Source organism: Anas acuta, chromosome 4 (assembly GCF_963932015.1).
Source record: "Anas acuta chromosome 4, bAnaAcu1.1, whole genome shotgun sequence".
Taxonomy (NCBI): domain Eukaryota; kingdom Metazoa; phylum Chordata; class Aves; order Anseriformes; family Anatidae; genus Anas; species Anas acuta.
In genome coordinates this window covers 30,312,767-30,330,851 of record NC_088982.1, presented here as the reverse complement: position 1 = coordinate 30,330,851, position 18,085 = coordinate 30,312,767, and the positions used below count along the sequence as shown (strand labels likewise).

Sequence of the window (18,085 nt, the reverse complement as noted above, 5' to 3'; positions counted from 1 at the left end):
TCTGCCTGATTGCAAAAATTAGAGTACATTCTGCAGCAGTCTGCAAGTAGCAGCAAGCTGGCTCCCTGGTACCATTTTGTCATAACCACACATCACCATTCAGCAGACCCAGCTCCTTGGGTGCTCGTACCAGCTTCTCCTATAATTGGCTCTGGTGCCTTCAGAAGAGCTCAGTGTTTATCTGACAGTGGCAAGGACCATTCTCAGCATTAAGTTCTTTTTTCTCCCCAGCTTGAACTTTACAGGGAACTCTCATTTATTTGCAGTTCCCATAGACAGTCTTTGTACTTTGCTTCCAAGGATAAGGGCAAATAAGAGAAAATGGAGACAAAATGTGTCTTGAGTCCCTCAAGGCTGACTGGAGTTCCTGGAGAAGACTATCCACCGCCAGGACAGCGATCTGATTGCTAGCAGGTAAAAGAGACTGCAAAGCTACAGAGAAGGATGGTAGAACCCATAGCTTTTGCATAAATCACAATATTCCTTGACTAAAAACTATGAAAAGGCAGTTCTAAAGCAAAACACCTAAGTCGTGAGAATCTGTGGCATTGTTACTTCCAGCAATCTCATGAGCATTCAAGCTACATCTTGAGGCACTTACGTTTCTGTTAAAATCTGGCCACAAGCAGAAAGGGACTGCAAATCAGACCTAGTTCTCTGCACACAGGCCTCCAAGATGAGCTTGAACAGGCAACTTAACTGAACCTCTGGGAAAATACAAATGGCACCTGTTGTAAAGACAGATCTGACAGGGTTCAGACAATGCAATGAAAGACAGAGAAGTATCGGGTTCTAAACATAAGAATAGTGGGCGGAGAGCAAACAGAGCTATAACTTTCCTTAAAAGTATTTCCCAGAACCATTCTAAGAATTCTTAGATTTTTCCATCTCCAAGTGAAATATCAGATGTTTGTCATCTTCTTCAGAGTAATTAAATTCTTGCCAGGCAAATAGGACACAAGACCTATCTATAAAAGAACAATCCTTGGAAAGAAGATCTGATTCACACTCACTTTCTCTGCATAGCAGCTGGGTTTTAATTGGTTTATTGGGAAGCAAGCGTATAAACCAGAGAGAGATCAGATTTCTGATGAAGCATTCAAAATTAATGTAAATAAGACAATAATAAATATTTCATAGGAAGGATGAATCTGTGCCAAGCCATTTAAAGGAAAAACAAAACAAAGCATATGGAAACTGAGCAAACAAGAAAACATTGCTATATACTACTCTCCTGTCTCAAACACAGTTTCAAGTGATGTTGCTTGTTATGGTTTCTGACCTTCTAACAGATGTCTTGTCCCTTGCTTTTACTGTTGAATATTATTTCTATTGGGAATAAGAGATGATGAAATTCAAGTGATGGAAAAAATTATTTATGACCCAGCAGGGTATTGCCTGAAAGTTTCCTGCCTGGATAGCGTGCTTTGTGTCTAGCTTTTTGCATCTGGGTTTTGGCAGATTGAGACATATTCGTGTCACTAAGAGCCTCCCAGATATCAAGACAGAAAAAGGTTCTTGGACATAATGCAATTGGCCATCTAGTGGGAAAGAGGGAAAATTACTAGATGAATTGAGACTTTTTTCCCCCCTTTTATATTCTCCATCAAAGTCCAGTTAAGTGAAACCACAGGCAACATTTTCTTACATCCAGTGAAGTCTGAAACAATCGTTTTAATCTTTTCTATTTTGACAATAAGCCAAATAAAGTCCCAGGTGATCAGGATACCCAGAAACTACACAAAAATAGGAGTTTAAAAAAAATTAAGTTTTATTTAAAATAACTTGTGATGCTGGAGTATCTGGAGACGCTCAAGTCTGCTGAGCACAGCAGGAATATTGTAAACTCCTAGCACAGAAAAATACTGTCTGAATAAAGGGCAAGTAATGCTGGAGCAGGGATAATTTGCCCAAAGCTGTGTTTTCTGCCCTAGCCAATTGTCTCTTCCAAGAGGACAACATACAACTCCCCACTTCCCTCTGCATGTTTTCAGCCTGTCCTACAACTTACTGACCAGAAGTTAGAAGATGAACCCCAACTTCAATAGCTTCCTCGTAATGTTACAAAGGAAGACTAAACGTACTAATTGAAAACCATTTTTCCACTGCTGTGACTTCTTCAACATCACACAAGGAGCCAGAGGAAAGGGCCAAGTTCAACTATTACCAAATCATCTTGGAGCATCTTACAATCCGAAGGGACTAGAAAGGAAACCAAACAGGTGCTGTTACTGCCTGTCACGTTTATCAGTTTTTTAAGCCCCTCCAGCAGAAAAGGTCCATGCGTCATTGAAGCCATAGCTATCTGAGAATAATCACATTACTTGACTGGCAACATTTGTGATGGCACCTCTGATCTAAACAAATATCAACACTTCTCTCAGAAAGATCAGGGAACAGAACCATAAGCAATGTGGTTTGAAAAATCAACATTATCATTATGGAGCGCTGGGGCTGATATGACTTTCAACAGAGACCAAGTCTTGTCAATACTTGTTGTTTCCCCTGAAATAACTGCAGTCCTTAACTCCACAGTGATGCCAACAGCAGGATGTAACAGAATTTGGGACATTCACCTCTGTTCGTTTCCACTGTTTCTGCACCTGCCAGGCCAAGGCAGTGCAGGCATTAAGCAGGTGGACAAATAAGGGAGTAGAGAACACTTCAGGAAAGTGCCTCCATTAAAACACCAGTGAACTGGTGCCCTAATTGCCAATATTTATAACACTTTGCACCAAGTTGGCACCCAAGTACACTATTCTGGCACATCTTTGCTCAAGGAGAATGCTTGACAAGGAAAATGCAGGAACATGCATTTAGTGACATTAAAAAGAGTTATTAATAAGATGTAGAGACCATAGCCTGAAAAGGGAACATTATGCTCAGCATCTTCTGTCCTACCAACCATTGCAGTGATCACCCTTACAATGAAGGGAATCCATTCACTTCCCCATTTGAGCTTCCTCATCTGCTATTGAAGCTGCCAAAAAAGAAGTGTTCCAAAGATGACAGTAGGTTGGTCAGGATGACAGGAATCGCTTTAGAAAAGAGAAACAAACAAACAAACATGATTTTCTTCACTTTCCAGTTCTACTGCTTATTTAAAAACAAACAAACAAACAAGGAAAGTCACTTAAGTCATTTCAACATCAAGATCCAGCTCAGAGTTACTGAGCTCCCTCCCACAAGTTGCACACAACATATTTTTGAGAATCAGGACCTACAGCTTTAGCAACATCTTACAGAGTTCCCTAAACACTCTCCTTGCATCTCACAATAACCGATGAGTTCCTAAATACTAGACATCCAAAGGAGGTCTATATGAGCGTGGTGTCCACATTCACCTTTGCACTCGTGTAATCCTAGCAGACGAAAGTGTCTTGCACAGTGTTAATTTCAGGAGAATTCACTACTAACTTTTTTCCTTATTAACCGTACTTCATTCCCCCATCAAACAGCAGCTCTCCCTATGCTAAAGAAAATTGTAGCATTTCTTTGCATTGGGACAGTCATGCTTTTCCAAAAATGTAAATTAATCTTATCAGGGAAGAAGAAAGAGTGGCCTGGCAAAAAGGGCAGTATTTGGAGTGATTAGCTCTCCTTGCTGTCTCATATTTATTTCCTGGAGAAAAAAAAAAAAAATCTGATGTGGCAGCTGGTTTAAAACTTGTTTATTACGAAGAGGTCATAAGCTGAACACTGTTCAGAATAGGTCAGACATCTGATTAAAGGCTGAATAAACTGAAATGTTTCACATGAATCTCTGAGACAGAAGCTTGATGAGGAGACAGAGATTGTCTTAGGAAAATGTTGCCAGCTTCTCAACATCACAGGCAGCTAGTAGACTGAGTACTGGTTAAAGGAGGAAGATTAAAGAATTCTGGTTGTAGGCATTAAGAAATATTCAGGATTATTTTTCTGTACTGCAGGACAGGCTTTTGCTGGAATACATCCCCTCTGTAAAAGGAACATAATAAGAAATCATGCCAGCCTTGAAGAACTGATAGTCAAAACAGACATGAGAAAAAGGAACATCTTGAAAGGATATGAGAAACAAAGAGGGAAGAGGGGGGAGAATCAGCTGCTTATCCCAGGTCTCATACCACCCGGGTGGGAAATGAGAGATGAATTCACATCTTCCATGAGCAAGCCTAGTGACTACCCCATAGGCCTTACTTTCATCTTTTGTGCTTTTAGCAATACTTGGGGAAAAAAAAAAATAGATTTTTTCATTATATGTTTTTGCAGTTGCTATTACATGTTCCTGTCAGATCTGATATTTTGAGCTGTGCAGTTAGACTGCAGTCTAATGTCTCAAGAAGTTAATAGGATGCTTTCATTATTTTTGAACTGTAACCGTAATTCACTCCAAAGGTATGAGACAGGTAGCAATATGCTTCCTTTCCTCCTCCTCCTCTCACTTTCCACTTCCCCCTCCAACCTCATGACAAAACTAGTACAAAGACCAGCCTAGAACCAAGAAATGTATACGTCCTATAGTGCCAGTGTTTCCTCTTGCCATGCTTATGAAATCTCCTGGTCAAGAGCTGTAGAGTCTCACTAGGCAGAGTCACAGTTATGTAACATCTAGGATGGAACAACCAAATCAATTAATTCTAAATTCTACAGTAATTGCTAGCTGGAAAAAAATACTTCCAATGAAACAGAAGAACTCAAACATTTTTGATGGGAAAGAAGCTCAAAAAAAAAAAGAGAAAAAAAAAAAAAGGAACAATTTTTATGAATAATTTTCTGATCAACAGCTAAAGAAAGAATGGGTAGATTTATCCAGGGCCAGAGCTGGATCCTTGCTAGATCTCAACCCCTGGAGCTCTGCTGCATTGCACAGAGTCTTCAGTTCTCGGGCATTCCAGGTCTTCCCGTGGCAGCTTTCCCTCACAACAGCTGGCCTCAGCACTGTGTATGGCATTGCAATGCTGGAATAGTTATTGAATCGGCAAAGATCTTACCAGAGCTTTGACCTGTAATTTCTCAAGCCTCTCTTATTCTTTAGAGCATTAAGTCCGCCTAACATGCAGAGTGCCAAATAAATCTCTTCAGTCATTAATTCCAGGCATCCCTTTGCTAAGAGTTCCCTGAAGCATAAGGTGCCTCCTGTACTCAGGTAGTACGAAAGCCTCAGCTGTGCCCTAACCCAAATACTCATCTGACTCGAGTCCAGAGCCAAGAACAGGGACATCTGAAGTCCTTCTGCCCTGCAGGCATAACTGGAATAAACCTCCAAACCTGTTGTGCTCTGGTTTGTCCCTATTAAACAGGAGCTGAGAAGCCCTGGTTATGTCAGTTAATTACAACCCTCACGTGGGTTACAATACCCAGCTTCCAGCATGCAGTGCCTGGGAATCTACAGTGAATTTCTGCCAGAGACAGAAAATTCCTCTATCTAGCATGTATTACTAACAACCCAGAAAGCCATCAGAAGCCCAGGTAAGGTAGTGAGGATACTTCTGGGTATACTGTTTTGCTCATAGACTTCAGAACAGTGGTTCTGGAGAAAAAATAAACAAACACCACACAGCTTTTCACCTCTTAGGATGCTAAACAGTTGTCTGCCTTGAGGAGAATGCATTTCTGACTTGATACACACCACAGTCCAGCCCATTTTTAAAACAATCCAGACTGAGCAGGTCGTTTTGCAAAATAACAAAACCATCGTGGCTGCAGAAGTGTAAAGAAGAGAGTGCTTTAGGACATTTTCCTTTATTAAAAAAAAAAAAAAAAGTTCTACTACAGAAGAAAAAGTGCAAAACATTCAAAAGAGAGAAGGATGTAGAAACACTGCGTTTTCCCACCCCTTTAGGATTTGCCTTTCCCTTCTCCCCCCTGTCTAGGACATTCCTCTCTCACACACTCTCACACTCTCCCTGCCTCTTCATGCTAGTCTCTGGCAAAATGTCAGAGGAAGGGAAAAGTGACAAGCTTATAAGAAAATGAATACCTCATTCTGTTTGAATATTACATTAACCCCCAAGCTCCACTGCTTCATTTGTCAGCTTTTTCAGAGCTCTCCATCTCTCCGGCACCCCTGACCTGGTTGGTCTGATTAGGAATGATCAATGTGCACATTTGCGGTGGAGCTCTTTGCACACTGCTAGACCCTCGGCCTTCAGTCACTCATGCAGATAATAACGGCAGTTCGAGTCACTTGCCCATAACTCCAAGCTTCATTAAACAGGGGGGATGTCACCGAAAGTCCCTTTAACTGTCTTTTTGCTTCTCTGCAAGGGAAAAAATTGACAGTGCTGAGAAATGGGACTGGGGATATAAATAAAATAATATTTGGATGCTGCGCTGGATGCTTGCAGTTGGCCTGTGCCTGTGTGCAGAAGGCTCCTCACCCAGTCAGGGCCGGAGGAGAGGCAGGCTGGGCTGAGCACTGCTTGACAGGGAGTTCACACAGAAACACGCCCGAGGTCAGGAACAGCTTCAAAAGGAATGGTTTCCCCTGAAATGGAGCAGGCGTCAGACAGAGACCGCTGTCAGTCATCGCCCGTGCTGCTGGTTGCCACACCTCTGTACCACAGGTCTGTTTTCTGGGTGTATTATTGCCGTCTGCTTGCAAGCCATACGACACGTTACAGAGCAGAGGAAGCGCTGCTCAGAAGAAATCCCTGCTTTAGAGGGCATGGGGCTTTTGAGAGATCTTATCCGCTGCTTTTACTGGCAGGAGCTGTCACTTACTCAAGCTGCCAGTCCGAGCGGTGACTGAACAGAAGCTTGCAGGGCACTCAGGAGGGAGGTGAAAGCACAGGAGCAGACTGAGCCCTGCACCCCAGCTGCCTACTGCCGGGAGCACACACATTTAGCTCTCCGTGCTGATCATACACATTCATACTGCAGGCCACTCACTGCCCTCCAGCTGCAGATCTTCCACTGACACGGCTTCAAGCCCTTCAGTCAACTTCCCAATGCCACAGGTAGGAAACATCAAGGCTCCAGTTTGCTGAGCTTCTGCTGAGGGCTGTCAAGCACCCCCAAAGGCAAGCCTCTCAATTAGGATTCAGTTCTGGGTCCCTTGTCACCAGAAAACATCAGCGCGAGCTCTGAGAAGAATCCAAAAGATGCTGAGGCACCTGGGGGCTTTGGCATGATTCAGTGCATTTTAAATGGGAGGAAAAATAAACAGGATTTTTTTTTTTTCTTTAAGAGAAGAAATTTGGACAGGCACACAGCACTGGCTGCAGGGCAAAAACTATTTTCTCTCCTGATTTTCATGTCTAAAGCCAAAAGGTGCAATCACAGAGAAGTTAAGTGAACCAGTGGAGGCTTCAGATATTAAGCTCAGACTTCCTGAATCTCAGTCCAGTACTATCTCCACAAGAACAGCACTGCTAACGGATAGATGAAGGAGAATATTGAAAACAGAGGTTGAAAAAACAGAGGTCCCCTACCAAAAAGGGGAATAATTTAAGATAGCAAAAGGTGAAGTAGTTTGAAATACATTAATAATATTGCATTGATTATTGCATCACTATTAAGTCATCTAAGTGTTTTGTGTTTAGGCACATTTGGATTTCAGTTTTCACTCAAACTGAAATAAATACCCACGTTGCTCTAGAGCAAAAAATATAGTGTTCACCCAAAGAAAAGGTTCAAACAAATGCAAATAGCTAGGGCCATGGCTTTCCCAAACAAGGCATCTGGTAAAGAGGCCAGAAAGGCACTATAATTTTTATTTATTTTTTAAATTAAAAAAAAATATATTTGGAAGTAAGGCATGTTCTTCAATACAAAGTGTGGGTTTCCTTTTACAATCTTGCCTTTCAAAAAGTATGCCAAAGAATTAAAAAAAAAAAGGAAAAAGAAATAACATTTATATACAAATGGCCCTCAGACTACAGAGCCTTTACACTATTTGAAAGCTCTGCTGCTTTCAAATGCCTTTACAGATTTAGGCTCTAAAGGTAACAGAAATGACCAGTCTCAGACAGACAAAAGGGCTGGGCTGCTAGCGAATGTCTTCTTTGTAATGTGCAAGAAGACTTTGTACTACAGAGGAAACAAACAGGTAGAAATCAGTTACTTTTCATCAGCACATTAGTTCAAGACTGCTTTATTTGGATGAATAGAAGCTTTTAAAGCTGTTTTCTTTCTCACTGCAGATGAACTTTTCATAAGAAATGCATCATTTCCACAGAGGAACAACCTAGTCTTTGCTGTCTACTCTAAAAATGAAATAAAAATCTGATGAAGCGTCAAGGGAAAGACAAGCCTTTCACTGGATATTTTCCCACAGGAATGAAACCCCAAACCGCCACTAAACAACTAAAAGGAATCCTCTGCATTTCTTAGCTATACCACACGCTTTCTTGACAACTCATTCACAGAAGTTGTGCTTGTCCTGTTAAGGCATATTCCATGTGCACAGATGGGCTCCTACTGGTTTCAGGAGACTTCAGAGTAGGCTCATGTAGCATCACCTCTAAGGGGAGTTACACACTCAGTGCAAACAGAAGCAGCTTCCTTTGGGAAACTCCTGACCCCAAACACAATTTCCCTTGCCTCCGTAACACAGCCTGAAGAATGAGCTACTGTCTTCAAAACAAACACTCAAATGCTGCACTTCTCATTAGCTCCAAACTTTTGTCCCCTTATTCATGGGAAGGAGTACCTCGCTCATCAAGCAGTCATTTCAGTGGCACTTCACAGAATAGTGCCTTATTTTATATGTGTAGTGCCTGCCTGGCCTGTGGCCCTGCGTGGCCAGAACTGCAGCCAACTGGAACAGGAATTCTAGCAGAAACAAGGCCCAGAGAGCACCGGCATCGGGCCACAAAGACTTACATATAGGCAGCAGGCGCAAAATAAAGCCACGTGACATCTGATCTTTAGAGAAGACCCCTACAATCTGTGATGTAGTAGAAGAGTTTTCATCATGATTCATCCTGGTTTATCCAAATCCATCCATCCTTCAAGTTCGGATGCATTCTCTGCTTTGCTGTCCTTTTCTCCCATGCTGCAGTACTGACCACAGGACAGGGGGTGGGGTGATGAAGAGTCTGGTCTTGGCACTCAGTGTCCTCAGCAGTAATACCTTTGCATTTAACCTTCCTCTCACCTATCTGATGTAAAGTCAGAAAAGATAACACAGATGCTTATATTTGTGGTCTCAAATAGCTCTCTAAAATCAAAAGCACATGAAACCACCTCATTAAATCTTTTTTATCATCTTTAAGGACAGCAACATTTTTCAGGTGGGAACCACAGCAGCATATAGCAGGTGAAAGCCTAACCCCCTACATATAATCATATCAGACAAGCTCTCACTTCCCTAAGATCAATCTGGCTACCCATAAAAATAGTGATACCTGAAAACAGAGAGAGTGAGGGCTAGAGAGTGGTTCTAGCAACTTGACCACTTTTTGGACTCAGCTTATTATTATTATATATTATTAAATTGATCCTGAGCAAAAGAAACCAGCCCTGCTGTTCAACAAGTCACCATCTTCACCCTGTTATTGATCACACTGTGTTGCCAACAAATGTTGTAAAGGAACTTGTTACAGTTTGGTTCTGAATTCTGTCCTGTGATTTATAAAAGGGGAGTATTGTCCGAGTTGTTTCCAAAGCTACTGGACATTTTCTGAACGAAGGGGCAAAGGGGAGGAAAACATAAAAAGGAATACTAAAGAGGAAAAAAAAAAAAAAGGCAATAAATATGACATGCTTGTGCTGCTTAAGGGAAGGCAGCCTGAACCCCAACACCTGCTGGACGTAATGGACTCTGAAGTGTTGTTTCAGAATTAATCAAGTCATTTAAAATCATAGCTGTAGTCTCCATTCACTACTCCTGTGCATAAGCGCGCTGATCCCGATACTAATCCATGTTGGGTGACTTGAGCAATATATCACCATAATTGCCGTTTTAGGGCTGCAAATTGGAGCTAAAATAACCAGATGCAAAAGAGATGGCCATATCATACTCTCAAGATGGATCTTCAAAGTTCAAGGAGAGTTCAAGCATGGAAGAGGCAATAGAGAGGGGTCAAGTGTAAGGAGATTGTTCATGTTCAAGAGGAATTAACTTTACAAATATATTGTTTCTGAGGTGGTAATTGTACCATCTTACAGCTATTCATACCTCATTTAATCTTTGCATTCTTCTCAGCCATTAGGGTGATTGTCCGTCATTGAAATAAATTTGATTTTGACAAAATATTCTGTTTTAAAACTGCAACTAATTTCACTGAGATTTTTTGCTTTGAAATTATTCTCTTTGAAACCACACAGCCCAGAACCAGCTATGAGATCTAGAAACTACAGGCTCTGAATCCATGCACTAGGCAGAAGTTGTGAGACTGCTGACTTATTTTAGTGTCAGAGACAGGTAGTTAGAATGGCTTCTGATGATTAAATACAGAGTTTGAGAGCTCATCAAAGGGAGCGGTAAGTGTGCTGCTTTCACTCAAAATAATGCACAGTGTCTGAGGCCTGGTCTGGGAGCTTGAGGCACTTGAGCGGCCACAGATTTTCGAGTTACTGACAAGGAAATGCCTTTTAGGATTCAAGGTTATTATTTCTATATAACTTGACAAACTAAAGTTCACATGAACAAAAAAGTCCACTCTTCTCTGAAGAAATAAAGGTACATAGCTTGAAATATAAGCTACTTTTTGACATACAAGCTACTTTGAACAGACAAAGAAGATTAAAGGGTGAGACTAACAGCAACAAATTGTATTGCTCTGCTTTGCTGGGACTTACAACAAAGTGAGTCTTCATTAGTAAAGGAAACATACCTGCCATCAGAAAACAGCAACCCAGTACACCTCTGCAGCCCTGTAAATTGAAAACAAAAGGCATTTTAACAAGCAAGTGCATGGCGAAGTTTTAGCCTGCTCATCAGCATGTTTAAGTAATTCCTTTATCTGATAGGCTTCTCTTTTGCAGAAGTCAGATGAGCCCATTAATTATGTGTTCCTCTTCCCTGCTTCAAATTGCACCATTAAAGTATGATTTCAGCTTATTGTTGAACTACCACCAGACCTTAGCATTACCGTTGGCATCTAATAAGTCATCTGCACAGCTGAGAGAGAGAAAACACGCATACCATTGTTTCTGTAAGGCTGGGTCGTAGGAGTCCCTACTGCAAAGCTGTGATTTAAACTTGCTCCTGCTACAACTCCAGCGGACAAAGGGACAGCTTTTCAGGCGATGTAAATCAGCATAGCACCATTGTACCTCAGAGAGCTATGCTAATTCATCCTGGCGAGGATCTGGTGACCTGAGCAGATCCAAACAATGGCATTACAAAAAGCTAATGTGCTATGGGTTACTTGATAATTTCTGCAGCATAATTGGCCAACATGCAAACGTTAGAAATGATTGAAGTTTATAACTAATTGCAACCATTACCGAGACAGCATTATTTATGATTAACTGCATGTAGCAGGCCTGATTCTGATTACCCTTACAACTCATTTCAGACAGTTTTTCGATAGGTAGCCTGTGATTTTCCTGTGTGCCCACCTTCTGGCTTATGGAAGAGGTGTGCCCCCACAGCTGCATCATACTGAGATCACTAAGAAAGTCAGGTCTCCAGCATTTGAACCCTAGGGTGAGTGGGGAAAAAAAAAAAAGCCCGAGATTAACTTGCACTCTGATTTCCCTGGCCACAGAACTCCACTAGCCTACCAGATCCCTGGAGCCTAAGTCAGCCTGGTGAGTTGTCTGCCCCACATCTATGCGGCTGTCAGGCAGGGTGGGACTACTGCAGCCTTATTTGCCAGGTTCAGCACTGGCATTACTTGTATTCCAAATACTAATGTGCTGCTTCATATGTAACTGACTGGATTTCCTCAAGAAGCTTACATCACATTTACTGTCTGAAATAAATGGCTTACATTTCCAGTTTTCTTCTACAGGTCTGGCCACTGAGTCTTGAGAGCTTTTGGAAGCTGACATTTCTTGGAAATCTACTTTCAACTATGGGTGATGAACCTAGAAATCTGGCTGGCAGGAAGCTGACTCTTAGTAGCATTATTCAAGTAGCTTGGGAACATCCTACACAGAGAGAAAAATCAGTGTAAATGCAAACATTACTCCCCCAAAACAGACACAAATACACCTAACTGTATGAAAATTAAGTCTATCAAAAAGTATCCCAGTTGGACACACTCATTACATTTGACACAGGCAAGTCAGAGTCTGGATCTCTTTTACAGAATGAGCAGCTCCATATCTTTATTTTTCTGAGAGCTCTTGTCTAAAAACAATCATCTGCAAATTGTAATTTTTCTCCACCTTTCATAAATATCAGCAATAGAGCAACCCTCTCTCCCCCTCTCTTTTTCTTATTCAGGATATCAGGCAGATAAGAGTTATCAGTAAAGGTCATCCTCAATTTCTGTACAGAAATGATCTGTCTCCGGTATGTAATAAACATTTATCCATGCCTTTATTAGCTATATTGGATCTGACAGTTCTGTTAAACCATTTTCTTTCATTTTGCTAGGTCATGACGGTTAATGCTGCTAAAAAATCTCATCACTGCTTTTGATCACTGTATTGTCTTCTCTGTATTATCAGGATTTTGTAAAGGTAAGCACTGGCTGGAATGACCTATTAAAGTTACAGCCCGTTGAGTTCCTGGCTTTTTTCTCACCACAATAAAAAAGCGAAGGAGTGCAAAGCATAAATTCTACTTTCGGGGTTATATTTAGTTGTGCAGTTGACATTTAGTAGAGCAGTCACTTTAAGCCCACTTTGCATTGGTTTCGCTCCATCTTTTTCACATCCTTGAGTTTCCGAAATGGTGTTGGAAGCCACACCATAGCAAATAAGCCCAATTAGTGGGACCATGGGTGATGTCCCAGTTAACCCCTAGCATACTAGCAGTGCATTAGGCATCTGCTCAGGGTTTTTAAACAATTCCCATGATTTATGAAGCAGATTCTGTCTGAAGATTGAGAAGCATTTTACACATACTCATTCATTCACTCTCATACACCTGTGGCAGTGGCATGCATTTTGGATCCCAGCGACACTCAATAAGTACCAAAAGATCTTCATAAAGTTAGGCACCTATGTCAGACTTGTTGCAATTCTTACCTCCCTCCTTCCAGGAGGATGTTTCAACCACTAGGACAGACTCACTTTCAGCTTAAAATGCTTCTCTCTAGTCCACTTCGGTACTCACAATCTAGTACAAACTGGAATAAAGACAGGACTTGAGCCCAGCCTTACCTTTCCAAGAATTCTACAGATTTTGGGCCCCATATCCTCAAACAAGTGATGAAGAAAAGAGCTAAAAGAGCACTCCAAACCAGAGTGAGAAGCCAGTAAAAATCCCTTGGGAGTGCAGAAACATATGTATGAAGTCAGTTTTAATTAGGATATCACAGCAGACATTTGGAGAAGTTGGCCTCTGAAAGCCTTTCTAGGATACAGGTTCTCTTGGAGATGCCTATATTCTCTAAGCTTAAATTAATAAATAAATAAATAAAGCAAGGCACTAACAATTCTGAGTAAAAAGCAATCCTATAATGGCCCCTCACCCTTTTACAGAGGCTTTATCCAGTAGCAGTTTGTTGTCTCTTGAAACAGGTACTTACTAAATGCAAGTTCTTTCTGTTCTCAGGTGATTTCCAACACTGGCCCAGAGAAAGCACTGGCAAAGCATAACACCCCAGAGAATACTAAAGAGTGTGCCCCATCCACAGCTGGCAAGCATTCCCAGAACTAGGATCCACAAAGGCAGTAATGGGAATGCAACTAACCCCAAATTACCTGGCAAGTCTCATTTTCGGTGCAACTCAAAGATAAATTAAACTTATAGAGACTCTAATTTATCTATGATGGAATCCTGTCCCAGATGGAAAGCATTCCTTAACCCCAGCAAATAGTGAACAGCTTACATCCAGAAAAAAAAAGGACTATTACTGACTGCAGAAGTGGGCAACATGGCGATACCACAGACAGACACAATGACTGAACTGTAGCTATGCTAAGTATCCATAGCTAAAAATCTACTTTCTGGCTGAAGCCTTTTTTTCCTGTTACAGACTGTAACAATGGGCTTAAGGTTAGTGGTATTAAAGTGCACAGTACATTTTCTTCTAAACAATCTGTTGCTTTTTGATTTCCACAAGTCTCCCCTTATTCAGCAGCAACAAACCACATTCTTCTGTTCTTCTCCTGAGCTGTACCCAACTGTAGCTTCACTAACTTCCCAAGTAAGATAGTGAGGGAGAAAGGCAACTGCTCATAAAAACAACAAGGAAAACTTTTTCCTGGTCTCTGGGACAACAGACAAATCACAAAGACAAATCTCTCTGAGCACCTCTCCATATGCTCTCCGTCCCCCTATGTCCTGCAGATCGGTGCTCACTGTGGTCTGTGCAATATATACCTGGCAGCACGAGAAGAGGTCCCACTTTCATGATAAAAACTAATGGTAACCTGTATAGATACAGGCTTGTGTCTCTGCTGTCAGGACTCCAGTAAGCCCCAGTGAAATGGAGGAATTGCCTACCCTGGCTCCATACATGCCAAAAATCCCACAACGTTCAACAAAGGAAGATCAAGGGTGTTAACCCCGATGCCCCAGCTAACTTAAACCAAACCTTGTTCCCGGTACCCACATTCGGAGAAAGACGCCCCTTCCTTGTCTCTAAATGGCCACCCAGCATTAGTATCTCCCCATAATAATTCATGGACAGGCTTCAAATGGCACAGGCTTGGAAGTGAAGGTTGACTCAGACATGATTATCCCTTTCACCAGCCTAAGTTAGAAGTGCAGACAATAGACACACAGACCAATAGATGCACTCTGACCTTGATGTTTCAGACCACCAGGCTGTTAAACAAGAGGCAGGACCCCTGTGGTCATGGGAATCTCCAGCATGTGTTGAACACTGTAACATTATATTTATTGGTGAACTTTGTCTAAGCAATCTTTAACATTTTTCACGTGCATGCAATCTGCTTGCAGGATTTTATGCATTCTGTATACACACATACATACACACAAGTGTAGGTGAGGAAGAGAAAGAGATAATTCCTCCTAACAGCTTTTAAGCGACCCGTTATCATCAGCTGCTACTGCCTGCAATTTTTCTTGTATTGCCCCTGTTCCTTTAGTGCAGTTGATAAATAAAAAAATTGCTACTGAGCCTTCTCATACTGTAAGCAGATAACAGCAGTTTTGATCCAGGGCTCTATTTCCTAGATACTCTGCTTAAAAAGAGCAAAGTGGTTTCTGAGGGCTGGGAGTGTCCGAATTGTTGATTCCTGTGCTCCAGAGAATTCATCTTAAGTAGACAGATTTGCCAGGCTTAGCTCATTCTCTATATCTTTTCTTCTACACATCAAACCAGGACTCAAAGAGGGTACGGAACAAATTAGTTTCGAAGGGCCAGTCTTCCAGGAAGGCTTGGGACACCTGATGTCTGACTTCTATATGAGCTGGCAGATTTGTGCAAAGAAGCGAGAACAGCCATTAAAATCACGTAATTGTCCAATTTGCCAAGTTATTTATCTTCAAAATGAGACATTTAACATGTCCTCCTATACTGATGAGTTTTAGGAGCCGAGAATAAACACAGTCCTAAAAAATAAAATCCATATCCAGATAATGCAGCTGGTAGTTAATGATTACAATATGTGACACTTCAAATATACCAAGTCGATGACATTTAGCTGATTTGTCTTCCCTATTTTTTTGCTAAGCAGGCTGGCAAAAGAAGAAAAACGATTGATCTACTAACAAGTTTAACACAACCTTGAAATAAATTACATTCAAAAGCTAGAAGCCTGACTCAGTTTAATAGTTAAATCATTTATTCCTAGGCTTAAAAAAAAAAAAAAAAATCCTGCCCTGAAGTCATTATCAGCATGATCCCCTATTTGAAGTCTTGCAAAATGTTCAAGGAACGGCCCTTGTGATTTGGCCAAAAGGAAACAACACGCTCAGCGGCTCTATGCAGGCCAAACAAAATGGAGACTCCCAGTATGAGAATATTAAATTATTATGCCTTTTGCAACAGGGGGCACAATTGTTAGTGGCCCCCTTCCTCTGATGGCCAAGCTACGTTCTTCCCTGCCGTGAGCATTCATTGTCATACCTAATATTTGCATGCTTTGATAATAATAAGATTGTCAAGATAATAGCAGGGAAGTTTCAGTAGAAACTCAATTTTCAAAAGCCAGCTGTGCACGGCCCCAGTCACTTTTTTCTAGGAAGATGCTTTTAACAAGCAAAATTAAGCCTTGCTCTTGAGAAAAAATAAATTATTCCCCTCCCCAAAAGAAGAAGAGAAGAAAGAAGTTATTGGAAAAGAGAAGGATGAAAACCACTTCCTGGAGAAATTATTTTTACATAAGTTTAAACTTCCTTTTGTTCCCTAAAGCATTTTGGTCAGTGCAAGCAAATAATACTGCAAGCAGAAGAACAGGTCTTAAATCAGAGAATAATTACCTTTGTGAGCTTTATTGATTGCACTGATCTAGCTGAAAGAGTTTGGGGCTTTTCTCTCTCATCCACCTTTTTGCATGACATAACCATTCAACAGCTTAAATGAGGTGGGACATAATGTGATTTTTGGAAAGAATGGTAGTATTGTTGAAAACCACAAAATCTCTATTTCTTTGGGTTTTGGCAAATTTGCTTCTTTGTGCACACAAAATAGTGGTTTAAAACAAGAAAAATAAAAGAAAAAGAGAAAAGCCCACTCCCTTCTCCCTTTTTGCCCTGTATCCTTATTTCAGATTGTGTCATTTTGAGTTATCAAGGCTGAGGAACTTTTAGGCTCTTATCAACAAACCTCTGCAAGGGTACGCATCCTGGGCCAAGCCCCTGGCAGACAGCAAGCCACACCTCTTTCCTGTGTGTTGGGAGGGCCACACAGCAGCCTACAGCAGCTGAAGACCTGTGCTGCGGCTAGTTGTTAGGCAGTCCTCACAAGTCTCTTCAGAACTTTTTGCTCGTTTGGTCTGGTTTTATGCTTTATATGGTTTTCTTTTTAAAAGCATCTAAAGCAAAGCATTCCAAATGCTATATAACCCACTCCAATTCACTTGAGACACACAAGTCCAAATTATGCCTCTGGAATCAGTAACTGCTTTTCTGTGAATAAATTGCATGGATATACACAGGTCCATAGTGACTTCAGCCCTTAAGACATTTCCTTGTTACCCAAGAGAGAGGGATAGAGAAAATCAGAGACAAAAACATCCTTTCACCAGGACAATGACTGATGCAAACCAATCCCAAGCTAAGCAGACCATCACCCAATCTTGTTGACTATGCCAGTTTAACTGGGTCTCTATAGTTATTTAGTATAATTAAGTTAATAAAGAACACTTCATAGAGTCCAAAACTCAGGTGATGAAATGCTATTACCTTTCAGGTCATTTTGGAGAAACAAGAGGGCTCATTAGAGATCTGTATTCTGACCCACTGTAGAAAGGAGTAAAGACCAAATTCAAATCTTGGGCCTGCCAGCAGAGATCCGTTCACTGAACTCCCCTGCATTTTCTTCTAACTGTATAACAGAAAACAGGACAAGTGTCCATAGTCTGCTCCATTCTTTGCTTGTAGTTTTCCCTGTAGTTTGGAAACTACATGGCTTTACATATTTCTGGCCATTGTATGCTTCCAGAGAGTCAGAAGCAGCTAGAATACGTGTGCAGAAACCTAGCTATTTTTCAAATGAAAACAGGGATGTGTCTTTTCACTGACTTGTGCCCTGTGAAATTATTTACACAGCAAGAAATGAGCACAAATTACCAACAGGTCAAATACCTTCCCTGAGTTATATTCACAGTGCACTGCAGCCTGAGCAGGAATTATCACAGAAGATGCAGCACAGAGCAAGGGCAGAAGCATACAGGGTTGCCTAGCTGCAGCCTCAGGCAAGACCTACTGGAAAGACATTTCCTCCAAGGTGAGAGTTCCCCAATGTGGCCAGGAAGCTGCCAAGAGAGTGACAATCTGTAGAAGCAAACAACAGCAATAAGCTGAGATACTAGCTAACTTGAGACTCCTAAGATAAATGAGTACTGAAATAAGAATGGAAAGTCATGCTTTCACCAGGACTGGCTTCTTCAGAGAGGTCTGAAGAGC

The 18,085-nt window shown here is 41.3% G+C and overlaps 1 long non-coding RNA gene across 9 annotated transcripts in view; it reads right to left on the bottom strand.

The window, feature by feature from the left end:
* Positions 1–3,674: 3,674 nt before the first annotated feature.
* Positions 3,675–18,085, bottom strand: part of LOC137855847 (uncharacterized) — a 48,003-nt gene continuing 33,592 nt past the window's right edge. For 2 of the 9 annotated variants that reach the window (XR_011095988.1, XR_011095990.1), the window contains 3 exons: positions 11,865–12,024; positions 10,761–10,800; positions 7,092–9,083 (listed from right to left, as the gene is read on the bottom strand). This is a non-coding gene — a long non-coding RNA (uncharacterized lncRNA). The other 7 variants (XR_011096001.1, XR_011095997.1, XR_011096000.1 and 4 more) reach the window with 7 other exon arrangements.